We start from the raw sequence: 24,470 nt of genomic DNA, 5'->3' as shown, positions 1-24,470 counted from the left end.
CAAAAAGTAGAGTTCTTTTGTTCATGGGGACCTTCTGACGCTCACTACGCACGCATACGACGTCTGATCTGTGCACCAGTGGTATCAAAGCGAAGCTGAGATCGAGAGCTTCCAATTGCTTACCATCTCACGTGAAGGTGGAGCTCTTGGAACGATCGAGATCTAGAGTCAGTCTCATGGCAAATGGTCGATACCAGTGTGTTCCTGGTAGTCAAGAACCCCTTGCTGTACACTCAGAATGCGAGGGACCGACCTCTGCAAGCGGACGACCACGGGGAAAGTTCCTTCATGAAGTCGTTGAGAACAGATAAGAAATTTCATTCCTAGCTCTTCAAGCTTTCATAATAAGCTTATTAGGCTTCACAAGAAGCTTACTTAAAAGCTTCATACCCCAATTTAACCCGTCGGCGGCGGCGGCAGCATGTACTGCCCATCGCCAAATCGGGTGAGAAGATACAGAGGTCCTCTAAATCCAAGTTTAGTCATAAAAGACTAAAAGTCCAATTACTCCAAGTCACTAAGGTCCTAACTTCAATCTTCAACAACTATCATAAAGGCAATTCGTATTCAGCAACTCACAAATCAGTCTACTACTCTCTAGAAGCCCCTATTCACACATGTGAACTGACAGAAGCAAATTACAGCAAACAATCATCAACACACACACTATACGCAGTCTATACGCACAATTATTCTCTTGGAAGACGGTTGTGACATCGAATTTCGCAATCATAAAGGAGAAATACTACAAAAGCCAAACTATATATATATATATATATATATATATATATATATATATATATATACAAGCCTTGTAAACCCACCTTTGAGCTACGCTCATCCTGCTAACAAGGTTTCGAGTGTGTGAGGTCTTTTGGAATTTTGCAGAATGACTGATCAAACCATGGAAGATTTTATGGCTGAAGGTGATCTACCCGAACCAACAATGGAGAAAAAGTTGGATTTGATTATGATGCAGCTACAAGAGGAACGAAGAGCACGACAAGCTTTGCAAGCTCAATTGGCCAATTTGCAACGATCTACCACTGACCAAGATGGATCGCAACCTGAAGATCTTATACGACGTACCATCAATGCAACACTTGAAGCTCAATCTATTCGGAAAGAAACAAAGATAAGTAAAAGAAACTTCAAATTCTGTACTTTCAATGGATCACGCGATGGAAAGACTGTTCTTGCTTTTATCAATCAATTTGATGATTATTTCCATGAAGAAACTATGTTGAGAAAGACAAAATTAATTGTGTCACTAATCATTTAGTTGATCGAGCATCCTTATGGTGGACTCTAGTCCGCAAAAGCATTGATTGTCCCACTACTTGGGAGACTTTCCAAAAGAATTTTTTGCAGAATTTCCTTCCTCCCCAATTCCATGAAAAAGCAATCAAGCAATGGGATCTTCTACAACAAAGGGATCGTGAACCTATTTCCCAATATACTGAACGTTTCTGGAATGCTCTATTGCAACTACGAATGCTCGAAGATGTACCTAAAGCAACTCATAAACGCAAGTTTATGTCTAGTCTACTTGGATATTTCTATGCGGAGGTCAATATGTTCAAGCCAACAACCCTTGAAGATGCAATTTCCTTGGCCCATGACACTGAAGACAAAATTTACGGATGAGACAAGCAACCACAACAATTTCCAACTAATGGTAACTTTGGTTCCAAACAATTCAATTCAAATTTTCGAAGATTCAATCAAAGTTGTTTTCTTCCATCTTCATTCCTTAAATCTTGGACACGACCACTTGCCTTGCCATCAAACACAAATCCAAACCCTAAGCCATCTCTACAGTCAAATCCCAATATTCCTAAACTTCCTGCCATTACCAATAATGTATCTAAAGCAAAACCCATAGTTTGTTAGAAATGTCATCAACCTGGACATCTAGCAGCCAATTGTCAATCCAAAAAGCCATCTATTCATATCAATTATCTGGGAGCAATAGAAGATGAAGAACGTGAAGAGATGCCGGAATTTACGAAAGAAGATGACGACATTGTTACTACTTTTAATACTCTGCCAGGTGTGCCAACTCGCCATTCCTTATTAACAATGAAATATTTTGTGCATGGTAAAGAAAAGACTATTTTACATGATGATGGGAGTACACATGACTTTATTTCTGTAAAATTAGTCAAATAATTGAATTTACATACTGTTTCTACACATTATCACATCAAGGCTGCATTCCTAGGTACGAGATATAATGGAACACAAGAGGCGCATAATTTAGAAATTAAAATTGGTGATTATACTGAACAAAGATATTTCTTAGTTGTACCTTTGCAGTCTAGTGACATTATCTTAGGAATGCCCTGGCGTCATCAATACAATCCTGATATAGATTACTCTACACATTCAATGAAAATTTATTTTCAAGGAAAATAAATCACACTGCATGGTATGCATGCTTCCAACAATTTCCCATTGCTTACTCATACTCAGGCTAAACGTGCATTACGTAAAAGTAGCAAATCCTATTTAATATGGATAATGAAATTCAAGCTAAAGAAAAATAGATGCATCCTAGGCATGCACAATTTCTTGCCCAATTCCAAGATTGTTTTGCTGCTGACTTACCACTTGGACTACCACCTTCACATCCTAAAGATCATAAGATAGATTTAATTCCTGGAACATAACCAAATTGAACAGAAAGAAATTCAAAACCAAATTGACGAATTGCTTAACAGATGATTAATTAGACCTAGTAGTTCTCCATTTGGTGCACCTGTCTTACTAGTGAAGAAAAAAAATAATACTTATCGCATATGCATTGATTATCGTGCCCTAAATAAAATTACTGTTAAGAATAGATATCCGATTCCTAGGGTAGATGATCTTATGGATAAGCTACAAGGATCTGCCATATTCAGTAAGATAGATCTTAAATCTGGATATCATCAAGTAAGATTCGACAAACCTGATATATTCAAAATTGCATTTAGAACACAATTTTGACACTGAATTTCTGGTTATGCCTTTCGGTTTAACTAATGCACCAGCCACATTCAGTCGTATGATGAATTGCATATTTTTGAAACATCAGCATTGTGTCATTGTTTTCTTTGATGACATATTAGTTTTCAGTAAAAATGAGAATGAGCATTATGAACATTTGTCTTTAGTTTTTAAATTATTAAAAGACAATCAATTATATACTAATCCAGAAAAGAGTGAATTCTTCCAAACAGAAATTGAATATCTAGGACATATTATTTCATCAAAAGGTATTAAAGTCGACCCTAAAAAGATAAAAGCAAATTTAAATTGGTTGATATCCAAAAATGTGCATGAATTACATTCTTTTCTCGGTCTTGCTAGCTTTTACAGAAAATTTGTGAGGAATTTCTCATTACTTGCATTACCTTTGACAAAACTCTTAAAGAAGGGTATCGTGTATAATTGGTCTGACAATCAACAAAAGTCCTTTGAATTACTGAAACATGCTTTAACTCATGCTCCTGTATTACAATTACCTGACTTCAATAGACCATTCTTCTTAGCAGTTACTGATGCTAGTGGATCTGGAATAGGAGCAGTCCTTATGCAAGATTCTCATCCCATAGCTTACTCTAGTTGCAAACTCAAACCATCTGAACTTAAATATTCTACCTATGACAAGGAATTGCTAGCCATAGTACAAGCCTTATGTCAATGGAAACATTATTTAATGGGATCTGAATTAATGATCAAAACTGACCAACAAAGCATTAGACATCCTCTTAGTCAACCACAAATATCTGACCGACACATTAAATGGGCTGCTTTTATTCAAAGTTTTCATCCCCTTATACAATATCAACCTGGAAAAGAGAATGTTGTTGCTGATGCGTTGAGTAGAAGACCGATAATTCAAAATATTTATGTGATATCATTTGATTCCCTTATTCCTATGAAAGATACTTATCATCAGGATCCTACTTTTCAAGCTGATTGGAATAAACTAGTTGCAAATAATTAGATTCCTATTGATTCATTGTCTTACATTAATGGATTTATGTTTTATGAAAAAAGATTATGTGTGACAGTTCCATTTCGATCTTTTTTTTTGCATGAAATTCATTGTCCCCCATATCAAGGTCATAGAGGAATTATATCTATTTTACGTACATTGATTGAAGATTTTTATTGGCCACACATGGACACTGATGTATCTAACTTTGTATCTAAATGCCTAATTTGTCAACGAGTAAAAAGACACCATGGCAAACAATATGGTTTATTAATGCCATTATCCATTCCATCACAACCATGGGAACAGATTTCAATGGATTTTATCACTGGTCTACCTAACACTAAAGCTAACCATGATATGATTTGGACTGTTGTAGACAGGTTCAGCAAACAAACATATTTTATTCCATGCAAGAAAATCTTAACTACAGCTCAAGCTGCTCAATTGTTTTTGAAAACTGTTTTCACTAACCATGGTTTACCAAAAGTCATTATTTCTGATCGTGATTCTAGATTTTGCAATAATTTTTGGATTACTTTGTTTGCTAACTTAGGAACAAAGATTGATTTTTCATTTGCATTTCATACTAAAACAGATGGTCAAACAAAAGCTACTAATAGTACTATTTTAGATATTTTGCGTGCCTACACAATTTCAAAACCACACACATGGGATACATATCTACATTTACTTCAGTTCGCATATAATAACACACCACATATAGCCAAAAAGAAAGCACCATTTGAAATTACTTATGGATATCGATTGCCTACACTAGTTACATCATTATCAAACAAAATTCAAACTGTTGATGATTTTGCTAATATGCATGCTACTATTTTTTATGAAGTTAAACATATGATTGCCAAAGCCCAGCAATCATACACAAAACAAGCAAACAAGAAAAGACAGGCTATGAACTTTAAAGTTGATGATTATGTTTGGTTATGAATTGAAAAATGAAGATTACAAAGTGTAGATAAACACCCCATTGTCAAATTAGCACCTAGATTTTATGGACCATTCAAGATAATACACAAAATCAATGATAATGCATTTAAACTAGAATTACCACAACATTGGAAAATCCACAACACCTTCCATATTAGTTTATTACGACCTTTTAGAGGACAATTACCTATACACCCTATCTATGAAAATCCTCCTTTGCTAGATGATGAAACAGAAATCCTTGAGCCTGAAACTATTATAGATACTGACTTTATGACCACTAGAACTGGCCGTAGATATTCTAGATATTTGGTCAAGTTTAAAAATCATCCTGTTGAAGAGGCCCAATGGATGCACGCTAGAGACCTAAGTGCTTTCCCCACACTGTTAGCTCCACATTGAGCTAATACAATTGAGGACAATTGCTATCTCACCCCAGGGGTATGATGCCAGGAGGCATATTCCATGGTGGATTCCGTGAGGTTTTGCGGTGGATTCCATAAAATTTTATTATCGGGGTTCATACACAAGGTGGATTCTTTGTGCGAAAAGTTGATGGGGACGCCTATCCTTTACGGGCGTTTGTTAATTTAATGTGTAAATGGGTGATTCCATAGCGGGTGATTATGTAAAATACATATTTAAATTAATAAATGTTTATGAGTATAGACTGGCACTCGTAATAAATTAAGGTTAGGATTGAGTTCTAACCAATTTATTTTTTAAGCTAAAGACTACTAGGTATTCACTTTTTTCGATTTAATTGTATTATTTTTCTAACAATTGTGAATGCTTCAGTTGATGTATAGAGCAAGCAGCGGTGGCATTGGGAAACATTGGAGGATAGCGTGTATTCAAATTATCATCAATTTTTGATGGGCGCGTATCTTAGGCATGGCGTCCATATTTTAATGCGCTAAATTATTAAAGCGCTTGATATTTAATTATTACTTTTGTATGCGCATGGACGCACGATTTAAATATTTGTATTGGACATTGTATTTGGGTACCGCCTGACTTCTTGGGCGCCCAATAGCTTTAATTCTTTAGTGGCACAAAAGCAAACACAAAAGCTAAAGCATGCTAATTGTAAATTGGGCTATTTTTTGAGCTTGAAGATGAATAATATATAAAATACATGCTTTGTGAAGCACTCACACAAGGCATGGGGGGAGATTGCACCCAATTAGTCTCTTATTTCATGTCGTGCAAGCTTTCTTCATTGTTTTTTGTGCAAAAAGTAGAGTTCTTTTGTTCTTGGGGACCTTCTGACGCTCACTATGCACACATATGGCGTCTGATCTATGCACCAGATACTGAGAGGGTTTGTATACATATAAGTTAGAAAGCTACCTGAAGGTGAAGGGGTGGAAGATCGTGATGATGGTAGTGAATAGCAAGACATTGGGGTTCTTGAACTTGGTCAAGCTAAGCTTCCAAAGATCACTCATGGTTTTGGCCCTATCAGTTAGGGAGAGGACCGAATGTGATGAAAGAAGTGAACTTTCATTGCTACTGGAGTTGTAGACTATAGTGCATGGGAGCCAAAGCTTTATGCTTTGATGGCTAATGGTTCGTATTAAAATCTAAGAGGCAACACACCTTAGTTTTTTGTTGGAGATGGAGTGTCTATACATAAGGTGATTATGGCATTTGAAATTTTTGGGCTAATTACCCTCATTGCACAACTAAACTATCAATTCCACTTTATCAGTCAAATCTTAGTCCTAAAATACTCTCTTTGCATAACATAACTAAATCCAAGTGATCAACACGAATTGATAGAAGGAAAGATTGCTATTATCCTAAATAGTAGTAGGCATTTATTGAAGCATTGGAGGTGACCGCTTTATTTAAAAGAAGGAAGGCACAATCAAGAATTAATTTTTTGGAGATGTTGGAAGTAGTGCTTATCAACAACAAAGCATATCTTGTACTACAAATAAAGGTGGCATTATTGAATTCAATGAAATTGATAATAGCTAGGATTTGGGGTAGCTCTATTGATGGCAAAAGCTAGAGTGAAAGATGAAGATGTTTCCTACATGTCATCTTATTGAGAGCTTCTAAAGTTTTTGGGTTGGGAACCTACAATTCAAAAGCTTTAGGCTTTCACAAAGGCCTAAATGTAAAAAGGAAGAAAGTTTTAAAAGGTTGTTTAAAAAAAAGTAGTAAATCTTTACCTTTATGCTTTAGCAAATAGATAAATGTTTTCACAAAAATTATATAAAGAGAAGAAATTAAGAAGTATTGGCCCTTCTCATGTAAACAAAATTTATTTCCTTGTAAGAGAGGAGGGTCCCACCAAGAAAGTCAGAAAAAGGAGCTAAAGGATTATGTGTAAAACTCTAGTTTGTACACATTTTGAACATTATAAAAAAACTTATATTGTGGATTCACAAAAAATAAGGTAAAATCTTTATTTCTTGGGTCTATTATTGCTTTGTGTATTTGTTTTCTATAGCTAGATGAGGCATAAGTGTTAGCAATTTATTTGTGCTAAGAAAAATAATTCTTGTTGAGTTCTGATCTATAAAAAGTGATTTGAATTATCGGCAATTCTTTTCCTCGTGTTTTTTTCAGTTGTGACTAGGATTCGCCTCAATCACCACTTATGAAACATCGTTACATAGAAGAAAAGGAAAATCATAAGGGCCATGATATTTGAGATCAAGAGATATATCTAAATTAGTGTGTCCCATGTCTTTGCACACAATGAAATATTGCAATTCAACAAAAATGTTGCTTGTCTATAGATCATGTGCGATGCTAAAATGAATTTCAATTAAAAATCATTGATCAACCAATCTTGGAATTTGAGTTAATAGTGAGCAAAGTGTGCACTAATCATGATTTACATTCAAAATTTGATTAGAATAATTTTCAATGATGTTAATAGTATTTGAAAAGTATCCATAGAGAGTTGGTGGTACACTAAGCAATAGATCTATTGTGACCAATAAGAAGAGTTTGTAGGCATACAATGAAAGGAGCACCCGAGCGGATAAACCCAAGGCACTTTGTCTAGTGCACTCTTGTAATGAGGGAACCTAACAAGACATAAGAGAGAGAAGAAAGAGTGTAGAAGAGAGAGAAAGGGAGTGATGAGAAGAGAGAGAAAGACAAAAAGAGAGAAATAAGAGGAAGAAAGCCATGGAAGTTGTGAAGGTGAAAAGAGAGTTTCTTGATTTTTTTCATGATAATTGACCTAGCCCTCTTACACCTTAAATACCACACATCCCAATCAATAGATCTATTATGACTAATAAGAAAATTTTATAGGCGTACAATGAAAGGAACAACTGAGCAGATAAACCTAAGGCACTTTGTCTAGTGCACTCTTGTAATGAAGGAAACCTAACAAGACCTAAGAGAGAGAAAGAGAGTGATGAGGAGAGAGAAATACTAGAAGAAGAGAGAGAAAGACAAAAAGAGAGAGAGAAAGAAGAGGAAGGAAGCCATGGAAGCTGTGAATGTGAAAAGAGAGTTTCTTGATTTTTACATGACTACTGACCTAACCCTCTTACACCTTAGATACCATCATGGTGAGTGGTATATTCTCTTATTTTCTTGTATGTGCCACTCATCACACCTCTCAATTGGAGAGCATATTTAGGACCTATCGGATCTTTCTCAGATCTTTGACCCTAAGATGGAAGTGATGATGGATATATTACTACCCATGGATGTTGAGTCATCTAATCCATCAAGAGATGAGGCATCCATACCATGATATGATAGATGCTGAGTATCTTGATTAAAGACACTCCTTGTGCTCTTAAGTATATAAACAAAGAGTGGATGGAGCGATGCTAGTGTGACCAAGTGATTAAACACTACAAGATATAGGCCTTATACCGATGTTAAAAGCGATGAAAATGTAAATAACAAAATTTGCCCCTGTCATCACAACAAGCGTCATTATTGGCAACGCCATAGAACAGTCGGTATCACTGTTGTTATCAGCATTGCTATTTGCATCGGTATCAACGATATTGACGCAAATAGCGACATTGATAACGACGCTCCTGCGACGCAAATAACGATGTGTACAGGTAAATTTGCGATGCTAATAGCAACGGTAATAGGGAAAAAAAATTGTGGCAGGGCATATAGCACTGTTGGTTGAAAAATATGAATATAAGGATTTAGATAAAGTATAATAACATAACTCTTCAAAAAAGGATGGTAATTAAAACACATATATAGTACTAGTAAAAGAGAATTATCAACAAATTGAGTAAGCGAATGCAAATATGGTTGTCCCTATGGCTCTATGTTAAGCTCTTGTCATAGCTTAGTGTGCACTCAAATGTCTATACATAGGTCTCCATAGAAAGAGGAGTCTACTTTATTCTTGAAATATTCTTGGCGTCTTGTCTCTTTGTTGACATTATCTATACTTGTCTCCTTCACACACTCCAAATCTTGCTTGCTCTCCACTCCTTGCAATATTGACTCCTCTGCATACACATCTCCTCATCCACATTGGGGACATTGCTTCCATCATACACTTGAGTGCTCCAAGGTGTTGATGGTACAATATATCACCAATGAGGTTACCGAGGATTTGGATAGAATATTACTTATTTAATATCACATATAAGTGTGTTATAAAAAATAAATCAGTATTTATAATTATTTTGTGTCAAAAAAAGTAATAAAAAAGATAATGCACTTGTTGAAAATGACCCAACATGACAAACATGTCACACAGATTGTTCCATCTTTTCTTGGAATCTACCTCCAGTAATCTAGATGGGCCTCATTGAACGGTTGTCTTAACTCCTTCCAATAGAATTTTAAACCACTATATATCAAATATGATCATAAAGAAGCTACAATAATCTACAGAGATAACACTTTGCAAGTTTCCAAATTACTCCATCTCATCTACTATAGTATTTGAATCCGTGATCTACTATCAACTCTCTTGCTCAAACTTTGCTATGACACCAGTCTATTCTGAAGCACATTTATCGATATGCTCAACTCCAAAATGTTAACCATGTGACTATACCACGCTGTAGATTTTGTACTCTACATTGAAATGGCTAAGTTAGTTGTTGTGTATAAAATCTAGATATGATAATAAAGAAAGCATGTAGTCACCTTAGAACTACATCCCCTTGATAATTTCTACTCCTCCCTACAGACATCTACCTATTTGCATAAAGCTACAATCAAAGAAACATGCAACCACCTTGTATGTATGAACTATAGGATCTCCTCCATATCCTCAAGATATCAAACCGATTGATGGCATGTTGCCCTACAATTCTAATTACCCTTCCTTCCATTCTCTTCTGGCGTGCTCATACCTATCGAGTTACTTCTCCATCGATATATGGTACACCATGCAAAAATGATTTATTTTTTCTTCATGGCACCATCCATCTTGTATTCTATCCCATTTTTAACCACCACATCTCATATCACTCTATAATCATCCTTTAGCATCCATAACTTACTATTATTTAAATCCACTGTCAACAATCACTCTAAAATATGCATTAATACCTCCAACACTAGCCAATCTTCAACAATACTAACCTTTGGACGAGCTTGTTGTCGCACAAATCCCTTTAGGATTTTCATGAAGTACTCTAAGAAGAACATCCATCGAGTATGGATGGGTCCCACAATCTCCACTTCACCCACGAAATGTACTAGGAGGTAAGTTTGTATCATGAGCATGCTCCTAGACATATACTTCTCAAAAAGATAGACAATCTCCACCACTCCCCACCTTGTGGATTCAATAGATGATGTCTTGATTTCCTTCAGTGGGATCCATTGCATTAAACTCAATAATTTATAACTCACCAAACATATTTTTGGAGTGAGACACTCCACAACCACAATTAGTTGTATGAACTATCAAAAATTTAAAGCATCAGAAACATCATATCAACATAAAATAGTAGAATATTGATTATTCTTGTGATCAAGGCCAATAAAAACCTGGCGTTTTTTGTGTCAATCATGGAATTTTAGTCTTATTAGTTAGTTATCTTTAAAAAAAATATGACCTAAGAGAACACATCATATCTATCATGGTGTGGATAGATTTGATCATTTGATTCATCATGTGCTCTTCTTTAGTGGACATGACCCAAGTAGCAAAAGGTAGTTGCATACGACCATCAGAGAAGCTTTGACTATGGCCAAAGCACCTATATCACGTCTACCTTTTTTAAATCTATCCATGCCCCTAAAATGTGCCCTCTCTTTCATGTGATATGGTCCCACAATAAGCTACCCACATTCTTGAAAATATACATGGGATTGAACAAATGGTTAAATTGTAAGTGGGTTCAATATGGAAACTCATAGAAAACTAAGAACCATCACATCTTCTGTGGAAGTGACTCCTCATGGATCATTTTCAACTCGTACTAGCTTTGGGCATTCATTTATACTGGAGATCATCCAAGAAAACATGCTCTCAATTCATGGACCTCTGGCAAGAAAACGGTGTATCTCTAGTATACCATCTACTTCATGGTCCATAATCTTCACAAGTCTAATTATGGTCCATACAGTGGACATGCATGATAACTTGCGATAACCAGATCTGTCACAATATCCCTATCTAGTAAAAAAATATAAAAAAACCATTTTAGATATCAGTAATGAGAACCAAAGCTCATTACCTAAGTACTCCCCAAATCATGGAAAGTCATGCATGGTCTATATAAGAATGGCTTATATACTAATGAAAATTTGACCAATATGCTTGATCCTATCTTCCACAATAATCCCCTCCTCCCACAAAATATTAAGCTTATCAACTAATGGATGGAGATAGACATCCATTTTCTTGACTTTATAGTACCCAAGAATGAGCAAGCTAAATATCAAGTGTCCCTTCTTTGTAGAAAGCAACAGCACAATCTTGTAGTGTACAAGGACTACAAGCCACACATTGTAAGAAGTTGAGCAAAGACCAAATGGATTCATGCCATCCATAGCAAGCCCGAGTCAAAGATTACTTGGCTCTCGTGCAAAGCCTAGAAAGGTGGAGTCAAATTGACTCCATGCATGCAAATCTATTGGTATTCATTAGACTCTATCAATGCATCTATTTTGTGCATGCTACATTACCAAGCTCACCATACCTAATATGGGAAACATGTGACATACAAGCGGTATAAGTGGAAATTTTTTGAGAACCTTCTACGAATAGTTTGCACTTGCAACTCCTATTGATACCTAAGAGCACCACATTTTGCACATGTTTCCATAGTCTCATAATCTCCTTGAAATAGCACACAATCGTTGACAATCGTTGTTGTAGCCCATGCTAAGCTTTCATAACACCAATCATGCATCATCATGAGACTCGAGCATCATGTTTTTAGGTGGCAATATGTGACATTTCAAAAACCTAAGGAACAAACCCAAGAATCTTTGAAAACTGAATAAACCATTCTTATAATGGAATCAAAGACAAATGAGCATAGTATATGCGTGAACAACTTGATCACACTTGCATCACTCCATTGGTACTTTGGTTATATTCTTAGGAGCACAAGTAGCATCTTTATGCGTGATACCTAGCAGCCATCAATAATGGTATGGATATCTCCTCTCTCGATGGATCATATGACTTAATATCCATGGGCAGTAATGTATTGATCATTGCCTCCATCTCAGGCTCCAAGATTGGAGGAAGGTTTGAAAGGCCCACCATGTCTTCTGGTGTTGAGGGCATAGTTAGCAATGTGCCCTCCAATGGGTTTATTAGCTCATGCACTCCATCCATTGCATGGCCATGAACTCTTCTTATGGACCACAATAGATGCATTTCTTTAGATGAAATGACATCTCTTTGTAGATATTTCCAAGACACATACAATATTGTTATATATGATATTCAATTATAGTTTGAATGTAAAGCATGATTGGTACACACTTTTCTCACTGTTTGCTCAAAGTTTGAGATTTCTTGGTCAATGATCTCCCATTGAAACTCATTGAAGCATCACACATGGTCTATCAACAAGCGATGCTTTCATAAAATTTTCATCTTCCATTGAGTGCAAGGGTACATGACGTGTTGATTGAGATATGCCTCAAAAACTTGAATGTCGTAGCCATCATCCTTGTCCATTTCGTGTATGTTATGACAGAAAATATGCTTTTGTTTTCCTCATTATTTTTCTTTTTCCATCTCTCTCTATTTTGCTCTCTTACTCTCTCTGGCACTCTATTCTTTCCTTTCCATCTATCTCTCTATTTGTGTCCCCTCTCTCTCTGTTTCTTTTCCATCTGTCTCTCTACAAATAAAAGTAAATAGAAAAAATAAGAAACTTAAAAAACAAAGAAATGGAAAGCAATGTCTCCCTCCCTCTCTTTATCTCTCTCTTTTTCCCTCTCTCTCATTCTCTTTTTGTTTCCCTATTTTTTTCTCCCTCTCCCTCTCTCTCACTCTATATTTTTATCTTTCCCTCCATCTCTCTTGCCTTCTCTCTCTCTTTCTCTCTCTCTCTCTCTCTCATTTTTCTTTTTTCTCCATGTCTCTTTTCTATCTCCTTCCATCTCTCTATGACTCTCTTGCCCCCCCTCTCTCTCTATTTTTCTCTTCCCTCCACCTCTCTATTTATCTCTCTCTCCCTCTCTCTTGCTTTCTCTCCCCTTCATTCTCTCTCTTCCCTTCTATCTCGCTTCCTTTCCCTCTCTTTCTCTCTCCTTGTTTTTTCCCCCATCTCTCTCATTGTTTCTCTTCCTCGCCCTCCCTCTCTCTACCTCACTCCATCTTTTTATTTCCCTCTTTCTGTCCCTCTCTCTATTTTTCATGAAGCTCCTTCTCTCTCCCTTCCTTCTCTCTCTCTCTCTCCCTCTCTCTCTCTCTCTCTCTCTCTCTCTCTCTCTCTCTCTATGTATTCCCTCCCTCCATCTCTCTATTTCTCTCCCTTTCTTTTCCCTCCCCCTCTATTTTGATCTCTCGTCTCTCTCTATTTCTCTCCATATCTCTCTTTCTCTCTCTCTTTTCCCTTTCTTTGTTTTTCTCATTTTCTCTCTTTGTTTCTCTCTCCCCCCTCTTTCCCTCATTGTTTCTCTCCTTGATCCTCCCTCTCTCTCCCTCCCTCCATCTCCATATTTCTCTCTTCCTATCCCTCTCTCTCCATCTCTCTATTTTTAATGAAGCCCCATCGCTCCCCCTTTTTCTTTCTCTCCTTCTTTCTCTCTTCCTCTCCCTTCATTCTTCTCCCTATTTCTCTCTCTCCCTCCCTCTCCCCCTTTCCCTCAACACATCTCTCTACAAAAGAAAGTAAAGAGAGAAATTAAAAAACTTAAAGAACAAAGAAATGGGAAGCAATGACTTCCTTTCTCTCTTTATCTCTCTCCTCCGCCTTTCTCTCTTTCCTCTCTCTCATTTTCCCATTGTGTCTCTATTTCTCTCTACCTCTCTATTTTTATATTTCTCTCCATCTCTCTATATCTCTCTTCCTCCCTCTCTCTCTATTTTTTTTTCTCTTTTCCTTCATGTCTTTATTTGTATTTTCCTACCTCTCTTGATGCACTACATGAAGTTGGTTTCAAATCTATAAAGTTATAATATCAAGTTGATACATTACATTAGTGGAGAATAAAATGTAACAAAATAGAAAAGACCTTGACACATTGCATCAACTTGATGAACTACTTCAAGTTAGAATAGAATTAAAATAAAAAATCATACCAACTTGATACAATGCATCAAGTTAATATAAAATTAAAACCAAGAATCATTCTACCTTGATACAATAGCTAAACTTAGTATATTAAAATTAAAACAAAAAAAAATACCAACTTGATGTAATGCATCAACTTTATAAAATTTACCACAAATTCATGCCAACTTAATGTAGTGTATCAAGAGGAGAATGAACTGTCATGACGTTTAGCCCCACTTGATGTATTGCATCTTGGGTGAAAATTTTATCACAAATTTCAATCTCTCTTGATGCATTGTACTAAGTGGAGAATGAAAATCATATGAATCACAATATCAGTTGATGCACAATACGAAATACCGTCACAATAAAGGAAACTTGATGCAATGCAATAAGTTGGGGATAGGATATACATTTTGTATACTATACATGTACCAGATGTATAGATTACTTATGCATCAAATGTAATTTACCAATTCATATGGAAAATATACAAAAATTATGAAGCTAGAATAGAAAATCTAATTTTATAATCCAAATATTTTGTATAATACAATATATTATACAAGAAATCCTTATTATTTTCAAAAGTCTTGAATATACAATGACAAATCTATTAGATAATTTTTTATAGAATTATAAAAGTGAAAAATAATTATTAAATAAATAAATATTATTATTATAAATATAATATTAGAATTTATTGGATCTAACTTGTAAGTTTACATGAAAAGTACAATTAGATAAAGCCAAAAAAACATGTGCACCTCATCCCAAGCTTCTTTATTTGGTGGTTATGTCCTTTGCTCCACATAACAATAGGTTGCATTATCGTAAAATACTCACAAGAAGCATAACTCATTTGGAATACTCTCTTAAACTAATCCAATGATAAATAAAAGAGAGATGATCTCGAATGATCACGGCTACAACAAGTAATAGATCAAAAACTTCAAAAGCAATACTAATGTAAGATCAATTATATACCAACTTTGAGATCATCATGCCTGTGATTACAATTTTCAGCATACCAATCATGACCATGGTCACCAGTATCATCAAGACAATCATAATCATCATGGTCCAAATGTATAAAAGTTATAATGACATAATCAACCTTGAAATAGTCACCAACTTTATAATGAAATAATCATCAACATCCAAACCATAAAAAAGAAGACTGAGAGTTAAAGATGACCATAATCATATTGATCAATGTAGAAACAACTATAATTATTTCAATCAGGATGCTCTAAATCTAGAAGCACTTAGTTTACAAGTGGATCATAGATAGCGAAGGTATGGGAGAAGTGATACATGAAAATACTAAGGTGGGGAATAAAGTCTACCTATAATACTGGAAGTATATTTGTCTCCATGGCATCAAACATCTTGAAAGTAATTGTGACATGTCCAAGGTAGCATCTTTTGTGAATAAACTGAAAAATTCCATGGATAGCCCATAAATAAGATAACAACTTTTCTAGCTTAATTTGAAAGGATGATGTGTGGATTGATGTAATGTATTTGAGAATTGCCATGATTATTGATAGTAGCTATGATGTGTTCCAAAGCTAGTACTATGGTTGTTGAAATGATAGTGTCAATAGCTCCAAAGTGGTGTTGATTTATGACTATGGTTGGACATAATCTTCTTGAATCTGAGCATGATGATCTCAAAAATGACAAAAAAAAAACATGAAACCTTATTGCTCAAGGAGTGAAAAACCAAGTATGTAAGGTAGAGAAGCTGATACATTGTATCAACTTTCCTAAAAAAACTTGTGCTTTTGGACACTTCTTCAAAAACCTTAACTCAATGATATAAAGTTAATGTATTGCATCAAGTTGGTTGGAAAAAATATATATTTGCCACTTTTAAACTAGGTGATTTAAAAACAAGAAAGCATGACGAAAAATTAAGACACTAAAATGAAATAGAAACAAAAAAAAAAATCTATTTTACAAAAAATACATTAAAATATCATTATTCAATTTCAACAAAATTTGGCTTCAAGGGTGCTACCCCCAAATCTCTAATGGATCTCCATGGTGATAATTATTAAATAAATAAAAAAACTTGGTGAAATAATTTTAGGCTCTACTACTAGACATTTGATGCACTATGGCAAGAATGAGAAAACATAATTAGATTAATTCATGCTAACTTTGTGCAGTATAATCAAGCTATTAACATGTAAGAAAACTTTCTAGTACAATCAAGCTATTAACATGTAAGAAAACTTTCTAAGAAACTTGATGTATTCACTACAAGATATAGACCTTATACCGACGTTTAAAGCGACAAAAATACAAACAACAAAATTTGCCCCCATCATCGCAAAAAGCATCATTATTGATGATGCCATAGAAACGTCGCTATTGGCGTCGCTATATGCGTCGCTATATGCGTCGCTATCAGCGTCGCATTTGCGATGCTGATAGCGACGCCAATAGCGACACAATCAGTAAATTTGCGATGTGCATAGCGACAGCAATAGTGACGTGAGCAGTAAATTTGCGATGCTAATAGCGACGGTAACAGGGATAAAATTTTTTTTATGGCAGGGCAGCAAGCTGCCTTGCCGCATATAGCACTGTGTGCTGTATGAGAGCCATACAAAATAGTTTCTGCACTATTGTATACAAAGCGCTTGCAAACAAAAAGAATGTATACTGAAATCATAAAACTGATACATGAAATAAATACATGATTGCATAAAAAGCGATTGGTACAATCATGACAGGATATCACTAATACATAGAAAATGTCTACATAGATCAGGCGACTAAAAAATAAAGGTGTATGAGCTCCAAGGATCCAAGGGCGAGCTACAAATCCTCGTCCCCCGAAAGCTCGTCCCGCCGCAAAGGAGCATCGAACGGATTCTGCAGAAAAAGAAACAACACATCAATCCACCATACAATAATGCATTCAAATATCTCATGGTAACTACGGACAAGAAAGATGAGTGACTTATAGGGCCGCCGCATCTATACAATCGGTCGATCAGTGCATTGAGACCGTGCCTCTCTGCATATCGAGTCTTAAGGCCTTGCAGATCGCGATTTGTAATGGAGTGCTGCAAAGAAAACAAAATGCTAACTGCTAGAAACATGATTGTCAGTACAAAGAATATTTCAAAAAAACAAACAAGAAAAACAAAAGAGAAACTTACAAAGTCCTCCAAATATGTCCTATGGCCGCCACTCCCAAGATGATGGACCACTCCGGCCTCGAGTCGTGCCCTCGCCGCCTCGCGTTGCTAACTCCAACATCCTGGAGAATCTGTAGCCTCCTCCTTCAGTCGGCACCAGTCATCTACATCTAACCACTTGGGCTTTGTAGCCCCACTCTTGATTGCCTTGCGTGCATCGGATCGTCTATGTGACATGTATGCACGCATGCAATCTATCATCCACCCCGTAGAGAATCTATCTACTGCGGCTGGCACCGGAAACTCCTCGTGCAAGGATGCTACTATGTAGTCCTTGCTCCCCTCTGGTATGTTCTTCCAATGATCCAGGACGTTGTGCCGAAAAACTTGTTGGCACAACTCTCTCATGCGAGCCATCACCCTCCTCCCCTCATCATTCATGATGATGGCTCTTGACCTACTATCGACCAGATATCCATAACCCCTAGGAGTCTGCCTAAGATGGGTCCTCTCCCATCTCCGTCCACGCTCCTGGGCATATCCAAGAGACCCCTCTACATCCGGTGTACCAACGAGGGTAACCTCTCTCGGAGTGGCATCCAAAGGGGTGGCACCCAAAGGAGTACCACCTGTTGACGGCTGCGCAAAAGCAGGAGTAACTGGAGTAGATGTCCCCACAGGTGTGACAAATCTTGGAGGTGATGCAGCTCTAGTTGAATGACGAGACGGAGACACCACATCCGTGTCTCCACAGCAGCACCCTGATCCCGATGCACTCCCTCCCTCTGGCCCAAGTCGTGAGCGTCGAGATCATCTGCTCGAAGCCGAAGCATCCGATCGCGCTAAAGTAGATCTAGCAGAGCGCCCTGACGAAGAACGAGACAACTCCTGGTCTGCCATCTCTCTGAATCTCGCGAGCTGGTTTGGAGACATGCGTGCGAAGATGTTCTGCAACTCCTCATCGCTCATCCCTCGACTCATCCTAAAAATGTCACCTACACAGATAAAAAAATGGTGTTAGAATAATCAATTTAAATTATACAAAGCACAGTAATATAAATCATTTTTTAAAAATCCCTCTTAAAATGCATATCTTATGTACCTTTATAAGAGATCTAAACAACGAATTGAGTAAGTGGATGCTCCAAGTATAAAGTATCATATGGTCCCATGTTAATCTCCTAACACAACTCCACATACACTGGAAGGTCGATAGACATGTCACCACAAAAGAATGAGTCTGCCTCATTCTCAAAAAATTCTTGGACTCCTGTATTTCCATCATTGTTAGCGGATGCAGGCTCCAAGCTTTCGACAGCCTCCACCCCTTGTAATATCAACCCCTCTATTTGCATATTATCTTCATCTATGCTCGGAATATCGCTTTGATCATATACTCTCCTACTTCGGGGAGTTGAAGGTATAACATACCACCATCGAGGTTGTCGGGGGTTTGGATAGAAGATTACCTGTTCACAAACACATACAAAGCGAGTTCAAACCATTGTGACATAAACCATGTCGTATTACAATTAGCAAGCAAATGACTCCATGCATCTATTCACAATGGGCCGGCAACATAAAGGTGTCGCGCAAATCTGTCCTTTTTTTTTCAGAATCTATTTCGAGAAATCCCGATGGACCTTGTCAAACTGTTGCTCCAGCTTCTCTAAGTACTACTTTGAACCACTGCACATCGAATAGTATCATGGAGAAGCTACAGCAATCCACTGTAATAATACTTTGCAAGTTCCCAAAATACTCCATCTCATCCACAATTGTGTTCGGATCCATTGCTCGTCGTCGGCTTTCTTACTCGAACCTTGCCATGACACCACAGTCCATTGTGGAGCGCATTTTGTCAATACGCTCCACGCGAAAATGCCATCCGTGCGACCATGCTGCACTATATATTTTGTACTGTACATTGAAACACTCAAATTAGATGTCCCATATAAAATTTAGATACGACAGATTCTAAACCCCTCATCACCTTTGGACTACATCCCCTCGAGAATTCCCACTCCTCCATTGAGACCTTTGTCCCTTCGCTGGATGCTGCAGTCAAGGCTCCATGCAACCATCGTGTTGACATAAACCGCGGCATCTTCTCCATGCCTTCAAGATATCGAATCGGTCGATGACGCGTACTACGTCGGAATTCAGCTCGCGCTTCCTCTCGATCTTGCCTTGCAATTTGGTACTTGGTGAGCCACGTCTCCATGGAGGCATGATGCAACATACAAAAGCGATTCACCTTCTCTTCCATTGAGGCATCCATTCTTTCTTCTACCCCATTTCCAACCACCACATCTCCAGTCACTCTATCATCGTCCTTCAGTGTCCATAGCATTTCATTGTCTGGTTCCACTGTTGGTAGCCATTGTGAGATATGCACTAACACCTCTGACACCAACCAACCTTCGGCCATGCTACCTTCTGACCGAGCTCGTTGTCGCACAAATCCTTTTAGGGTTTTCATGAAGCACTCCAGGAAGAATATCCATCGCATATGGACATGTCTAGCAATCTCCACTTCGTCCACAAGATGCACAAGAAGGTGGACTTGTATCATGAGCATGCTAGTGGGTAGGTATTTCTCAAAGAGACAGACCGACTCCATTGCTCCCCGTCTCGCGGATTCAATAGAGGATGTCTTAATCTCTTTCTGTGAGATCCATTGCACCAAAGTCGACAACTTGTAAATGGCCCTGCGAATTTATGGAGTAAAGCATCCTGTGACCGCGATCGGTAGGACAAGCTGCCACAAATGAAAAAGCATTATGAATAATGGCCACTTTTTAAATTGCAAAATGCCCACAATTACAATCCATTCGTAGCACAAACCTGACATATCTTATGCCAATCATGGGATTTTAGCCCCGACAATTGGTCATCTTTAGAAAATGCGGACCTGAGAGAACGCATCATACCCGTCGGAGTGTGGATAGACTTGATTACTTGCTTCACAATGCGCTCTTCTTTAGTGGACAAAACCCAAGGAGAGCGAGGAAGCTACACGTGACCATCAGCACTCGACTACGGCCAAAGCGCCTCCATCTTACCTACCTCCTTCAAATTCATTCGTGCCCCTATAGTGTCTCTCTTTCCTGTGATGTGGTCCCATAGCAAGCTGCCCACATTCTTGAAAATATGCATGGGATCCAACAAGTGGTTGACCTGTAAGTGGGTCCAATATGGCAACTCGTAGAAAATTGAGAACCGTTGCATTCCATTTGGATGTGATTCTGGTTTGACCATTTCAACTCGTACCATCTTGCGGCGTTCATACATGTTGGAGGTTGTCCAAGGAAACCTTCCCTGAGTTCATGATCCTTCGGCAAGAAAGCGGCGTGTCCTTGATATACCATCTTCTTCATGGTTCGTGACCTTCGAGAGTTTAACTGTGGCCCACACAATGGACATGTATGATAACCTGAGGTAACCAGACCTGTAAGGCGAGCCACGACCTAGTGAATACTTGATTGAATGAGATAAAATATAGATATTACCAGTGAGAACGGAGGTCTGCTCACCTGAGCACTCTCCCAATCCCGAAAAGTCATGCATCATCTACATGAGAATGGCTCGAATGTTGACTGACCGCCGACCATCGCGCCTGCTCATATCTTGCTCAGTGACCCCCTCCTCCCACAAAATCTTAAGCTCATCGACTAATGGACGAAGATACACGTCCATATTTTTTACTTTGTAGTGGTCTGGGACGAGCAAGCTAAGGATGAGATGTCATTTCTTCAAAGAAAGCCATAGAGGGATGTTGTAGTTGACAAGGACTATAGGCTACACAATGTAAGAAGTTGAGCGCAGACCGAATGGGTTCACACCATCCATTGCGAGACTGAGCCGAAGTTTCCTTGGCTCTTGCGTAAAGCCTGGGAAGGTAGAGTCAATGTGGCTCCATGTGCGCAAATCCACTGATATTCGTTAAACTCCATCCGTGGACCTATTCTCCACATGCCACGTTGTCAAGCTTGCCATGCCGGACGTAAGAAACATGTGGTTTATGCGGGGGATGAGCGAAAAGTGTTTGAGAAAATTTTGAGGGATGGTTTGCCCTTGTAAGTCCTGTCGATACCTGTGAGCACCACACTTTGGACATGTCTCCATAGTCTCGTATTCATCTCGAAACAGTATGCAATTGTTGAATACATGCATGGATGTTATTGTAGTCCATGCCAAGCTTCCGTAAAACATGTCGCGCATCATCACGAGACTCAGGCATGGTATTTGCAGGTGGTAATATATGATATTTCAATAACCTGAAAAAAATCATAAAACACCTTGAAAAAGCATAAATGTTTGTAATAATATTGTCAAAAAAAAAAATCAATGAAGCCTATGTGCAAGGTACCTGAATAACTCGGTCACACTCGTATTGCTCCACCCGTATTTTGCTTGCACACTTAAGAGTGCAAGCAATGTCTTCAACCGAGATACTCGGCACCCATCATATAATGGTATGGATTCTTCCTCTCTAAGTGGATCAGATGTCTCGACATCCATGGGAATCAATGCATCGATCATTGCCTCCATCTCAGGCTCCAAGATTGTAGGTAGGTCTCGAAGGTTGTCTATCTCCTCTAGCATTGACGGTATAGATTGGCCTTGCGAGTGGTGGATTGCCTCCTGCATTCCATCCATTGCACGCCCACGAACTCTTCTAATTGGCCGCAAAGGGTGCACTCCCCCTTGAGACGAGACATTACCCCCCTAGATAGAAAATTTGCCAATAAGACCTAATCTTATTGTGTATGGTTTTCAATTAGCTTGCGAGTACAATGCATGATTAATAATAACTTCAAATTACTATTTGCTGAAAATTCGCAATTGCCTGATCAATGATCTCAGATTGAAACTTGCCAAATCGTCGTATGTGCTCTATAGACAATCGGCGTTTTCATCTAATTGCCAATTTCCATTTAGTGCAAGGACATGGGACATGCTGATTAAGATACGCCTCGCGATCTTGAACAATAAGACCTTATTCGTTTTCCATCTTATCTACATTACAGCAAACGAGGCTCAAATGGATAGCTTTATGGAGATGTATGTAAAGGTGCAAGTTGACCATAAGCTCTTGCTTGAGAGGTTTTAGCCTCTGCAAGAGCTTGAGAAGCAAATTTTGTAAAACATTGAGGTTGATATTGATGCATCCATTGTGTTGAAATCTAAACGTCAAGATATAAGAAATGCTTTACTGATTAATGTAAAGAATGCATTGTACATAGTAGTTGAGAGATTTATTGATGTTATATCTCGGCCATATACCATGCTCAAGGATTTGTTTGTCCCGGTAGATAATTATTCGTTATTGTAATTAAAAAAAAAGCATTGGTTCATAAGGTTCATGAGTCGGAGACTAAATGTTTGGACTTGACTAAAAGATTGGATAATGGCTTAGATGCTAAAAGGAAAAGTGATGAATATGTTACTTCATCATTGCAACAAAAAGATTGGTGACAAGGATGCTATGATTAATGAAGTTCTTCACGAGGTGAATATAGAGTTGAAGGGGATGGAACACGATTCTTCTTTGGGATTTAATGGCGATAAGTCAATTATTGAGGTGTCTTCTTGTACAACCATTATACCTTATATACCTAGCTACGGTCTCTAGGTTATGTACTTTGAGTATCTTAGAGGGGCTCTACTAGGATTACTTATACAACTGCACTAGAGGGGTTTGAGTATAAGTAATCCATTTATGAGCATAATTGAGGATCTCTTGTCTAATAATAAATGAGTCTCAACAAAAAGCATCGTAGAAATGTGGTTTTTTTGTCCTAGGTCCATGTATTAAAATTAATGCCATCTATGAAATTTATCAACTATAGTAATAAAATTTGTTTCAATCAATTCTACTTATAGTCATAACATTTGAAGAAAATATCCTATGCTCAATTTAAGGGATTCTTCTTCTATAACAATACTTTTGGGTTCATTTTGATGAAGTACTGTAATGACCATTAGCTAGGGTATCATTTTCTTTTAGTCCTTTCATTGACTAGTTGGCATGATTTCTAATTTGTTATGCCTATAAAGTTAATACAAAAATAATGAATTATGCATATCACAATTAGATCCCCTACTTGGACATTATGAAGGATATGACCAATTTTAAGCCATCTTAAAGAGTCACCAATGTACGTGGCGCATGGAAAAGCACATTGCATACCATTATCGATAAGTCTATTATCGTACATCTTAAATCTCCTAATTAGACTTTGTAAAGTGTATGACTAATTTTTAGCCCTCTTAAGGAGTCGATGTAATGGTACCCATAAAAAAAGCAAAGTGGATATCATTACCATAATCATGGATATGCTATCGTTCCAATATATGTTATCTTTCTCTTTCTCTCCCTCTCTCTCCCTCTCCCTCTCTTTCTCTCGCATTTCCTCTCCCTCTCACAATATATCTTAACACTCTCCAAAAGCAAAAAGGAGAGGGAGAGAGAGAATGCACTCTCCCTCCCTCTCCCTCTCCCTCTCTTTCTCTTTCTCTCCCTCTCTCATTTCCTCCCCCTCCCTCTCCCTCTCCCTCTCCCTCTCTTTCTCTTTCTCTCCCTCTCTCTCTCTTTCTCTCTTATTTCCTCTCCTAAACAAGAAAAAAAGAAAGTGATTTAAACCTTTAACAAGCAAAAGGGAGAGGGAGAGAGAGAATGCACTCTCCCTCCCTCTCCCTCTCTCT

This window comes from Lygodium microphyllum, chromosome 13 (assembly GCF_053477565.2).
Source record: "Lygodium microphyllum isolate KBCC chromosome 13, Lygodium_microphyllum_v1.1.10, whole genome shotgun sequence".
NCBI classification, from domain to species: domain Eukaryota; kingdom Viridiplantae; phylum Streptophyta; class Polypodiopsida; order Schizaeales; family Lygodiaceae; genus Lygodium; species Lygodium microphyllum.
Note: the sequence above shows the minus strand (reverse complement) of the source record.